Source organism: Thamnophis sirtalis, unplaced genomic scaffold (assembly GCF_051295495.1).
Source record: "Thamnophis sirtalis isolate CommonGarterSnake01/CBP01778 unplaced genomic scaffold, rThaSir2_p1.2 scaffold_3, whole genome shotgun sequence".
Taxonomy (NCBI): Eukaryota; Metazoa; Chordata; class Lepidosauria; order Squamata; family Natricidae; genus Thamnophis; species Thamnophis sirtalis.
The window spans coordinates 31,384,119-31,388,093 of NW_028261383.1; the positions used below are offsets into that span (position 1 = coordinate 31,384,119).

Consider the following 3,975-nt stretch of genomic DNA (forward strand, 5'->3'; position numbering starts at 1 on the left):
ACATCTCCACCATTTAGGTTGTAAATTCGGATACATAGAGGCCAGTTTTTTAGGATCTAAATGCCATCTATAAAACATCGTATAAAAGTTTTCTCTCAAATTTTGGGCTTGTGTAAACTTTACATTTCTTACCCATGTATCCAACATTATTGGTTCTTCAAAATTTTGGGCCCACTTTATCATACCATCGTTAACTAATTCTGTTTCCGAATCCATTTCTATTAATGCATTATATAGTCTCTTTATATGCATTGAAATTTGATTTCTAATTTGTTTTAGTAAGTTATCCTCGTCTTGCATAAAACCGATTTTTTAATCTCTTTTCCATCTGGCCTGTAACTGCCTATACTGAAACCATGTTTGAATAACCTTTTCCTCTTTTAGTACATTCAAGGGTTTTAATTGTAGTACACCTCTTTCTAAGGTAAGAAGCTGTCTGTATGTAATTACATCCATGTATGTAATTACATTCGCCCATTGTTCTTAAGACAGAACACTTTCGTAGATCCATTAGTTCTTAGTGGCTATTCTCTCAGTGATGGAATCAAGTTTCAGATAGATATAAAGGAATGAAGAAGTCCATCAAGGTCCATCATTTCTCAATTTTCCAACACCAACATGGACCCACCCAAGTATTGGGAATTCCCAAATCCTGGTTTGTTACACTGGAATTTTGAGATCATCCAACATTTAGGTGGTACAAAGTTGGCGAATCTGAATTACGTAGCATATGATATGGCACTAACATTCTCGCAGCTTGCCTGCACTTTTCTGTGAAACAAGGAAATATGACTAATAGCTGAGCCTTCTTTAGAGTAATATCTTCCTGATGTATTGCAATGACTTCTTTTTAAATCTCTAGCAGGGTGGTCTGTTAATCTGCTTCCACAGCTCCTACTTGTGGTTGTTAGCATGTGACTGGGAGATCACAAAGGAAATCCCAAGATTACAGGACAGGCTAGGGAAGCAAAGTAATATTTTGAAGAAGGCCACAGCAAATCCCGCTGCACTTCTGTGAAGAAATCCAAATATTGTAGTCAGAGGAACTTGAGATTCTGAGGTTGACTTTTTGTCACTCACAGTACATAATGGATGACGTTTGCAATCCAGAAGCTAAAACATATGAAGAACAATTGCAGGAATTGGGCATAGTGAATCTAGAGAAAAGAAGGACTGGGGCTGGACATGATAGCCCTGCTCCAATATTTGAGTGGCTGCCACAAAGAGGGGGTCATCTTATTTCCTAAAGCACCAGAGGGCAGGACAAGAAACAATGGATGGAAACGAATCAAGGAGAAGCAACTTAGAACTGAGCAGAAACTTCCCAACAGTGAGGACAATTAACCAGTGGAACAACTTGCCTCCAGAAGTTGTGGTTGCTCCAAAACGGGAAGTTTTTAAGAAGAGACTGGACAGTCACTTGTCTGAAATGTTATAGGGTCTTCTGCTTGAGCAGGGAGTTAGAATAACAGCATAACAGAGTTGGAAGAGACCTTGGAGGACTTCCGACCCCTGCTCAGGTAGGAAACCCTATACCATTTCAGATAAATGGTTGTCCAATCTCTTCTTTAAAACCTTCAATGTTGGAGCACCTACAGCTTCTGGAAGCAGATTGTTCCACTGGTTAATAGTTCTCACTGTCAGGAATTTTTTCCTTAGTTCTAGGTTGCTTCTCTCCTTGGTTAGTTGCTATCCATTGCTTCTTGTTCTACCCTCAGGTGCTTTGGAGAATAGCTTGACTCCCTCTCCTTTATGGCAGCCTCTGAGATATCGGAACACAGCTATCATGTCACGCCTAGTCCTTCTTCTCATTAAACTAAACCCAATTCTAGCAACCGTTCTTTATATGTTTTAGCCTCCAATCCCCTAATCATCTTTGTTGCTCTTCTCTGCACTCTTTCTAGAGTCTCCACATCTTTTTTATATTGTGGCCACCAAAACTGAACGCAGTATTCCAAGTGTGGCTTTACCAAGGCATTATAAAGTGGTATTAACACTTAACGTCAACTTGATTCTATGTTAATGCAGCCAAGGATTGCGTTGGCTTTTTTGGCAGCTGCAGCACTCTGCTGGCTCCTATTCAAGTGATCGTCCATTAGGACTTTAAGATCCTGTCTTGAAAGTGAGCCAGTTTGGTTTTAGCGGCTTAGTGGTTAAGATATAAGGATAGAAACTGGGAGACCATAAGTTCTAGTCCCATCTTAGGCACTTTCAACCAGCCACTTTCTCACTGCCAGAAAAGTGGCAATGACAAACCACTTCTGAAATCTTGCCAAGAAAACTGTTTGTTCAGACAGCCAACAGGAGTGACTGCCTGGACTTCTTTCTTTCTTCTATTATGTTCCTTCCTTCCTTCCTTCTTTCCTTCCTTTTTTTTTTGGAGGGGTGGTGGTTAGATGGACAAACTTTTCCAGACCAAACGATTGGGGCATATCTGTCATTTTCATTTTGTAAGACTGCTTCCAGGGCTTTGCAGAATCTGAACTTTCTCGGAAGTGAACGTTATATTTCCTTTGCAATCTGCTACTTTCTCACATATTTATTTATTTTTAACTAAAATATCTAAAAACTCCATAAATCAAATCCAGGGGCCCATGAGAAGTGTCTGGAATTAACATTTCAGGGGATCTTGATTCTATCCCACTTTTGGACTAGAAGACTTCCAAGATTCCTTTCAGCTCTATTCTGATTGATTGTTGTTGTTAATTGCAAAGTTGTGTCCGACCCATGGTGACCCCATGGACGTTTCCCCAGACCTTCCTGTCCTCTACCATCCTCTGGAATCCATTTAAGCTCACGCCGAGCTGCTTCGGTGACTCCATCCATTCTGTCGTCCCCTTCTTTTGCCCTCAATCTTTCCCAGCATTAGGCTCTTCTCCAGTGAGTCCTTCCTTCTCATTAGGTGGCCAAAGTATTTGAGTTTCATCTTCAGGATCTGGCCTTCTAAAGAGCAGTCAGGGTTGATCTCCTCTAGGACTGACCGCTTTGATCACTTTGCAGTTCAAGGGACTTGCAGGAGTCTTCTCCAGCACCAGAGTTCAAAGGCCTCCGTTCTTTGGCGCTCAGCCTTTCTTATGGTACAACTTTCACAGCCATACGTTGCAACTGGGAAAACCATAGCCTTGACTTTATGCACTTTTGTTGGGAGGGTGATCTCTCTGCTTTTTAGTATGCTGTCTAGATTTGCCATAGCTTTCCTCCCCAGGAGCAAGCGTCTTTTAATTTCTTGGCTGCAGTCTCCATCTGCGGTGATCTTGGAAATAAAATCTACCTCCACTTCTTCCCCATCTATTTGGCAGGAATTGAGAGTGTCTGATGCCATTGATTGATAGGTCACCATATACTTTACAATCACCAGGTGGCATACAATTATATGTGCTCCGATTGGCCTTAGCTGGTCTGTGCGTGCCATCTACTGGCTGGAACGTGCATTGTCATCTGCCTCTGGATTTTAAAAAGAAACACTATTTGCAAAGCATTTTGAACACGTTCAAAGTTGCATTTCCCAGATTGCACTGAAACTCAATCTCAGTAATTCCTTACGCCTGCTGGAAATTATGGCAATTGGTCTAACATAGGATTCCCTGGTGGTCTAGGGGTTAAGGATTCAGTATTAGCCCTGACACAGCTGGATTTGATTCCTGGCCAGGGAATGATTTTACCTTCCTTTAAGGAGTTTCTGTAGTGTAGTGGTTATCACGTTCGCCTAACACGCGAAAGGTCCCTGGTTCGAAACCAGGCAGAAACAGCTCTTTGGTCTTTTTAACAATTAATCGGTGGGACTCCTTCCCTTCAGAAGTTGTGTGTGCTCCAACACTGGAGGTTTTTTTTATCAAGAGAGTGGACAAGCCATTTGTCTGAAATGGTATAGGCTGGGTCTCCAGCTTGAGCAGGTGGTTGGACTACAAGACCTCCAAGGTCCCTTCCAGTCTGTTATACTGTTATAGTCTTTTTCAAGAATTCTCCAGTCATTCA

General features: G+C 41.7%; 1 non-coding gene across 1 annotated transcript; it reads left to right on the plus strand.

Moving 5' to 3' along the window:
* Positions 1–3,675: 3,675 nt before the first annotated feature.
* On the plus strand, positions 3,676–3,748 carry TRNAV-AAC (transfer RNA valine (anticodon AAC)). The gene has a single exon. It is a non-coding gene; the product is annotated as a tRNA-Val (tRNA).
* Positions 3,749–3,975: the final 227 nt, after the last annotated feature.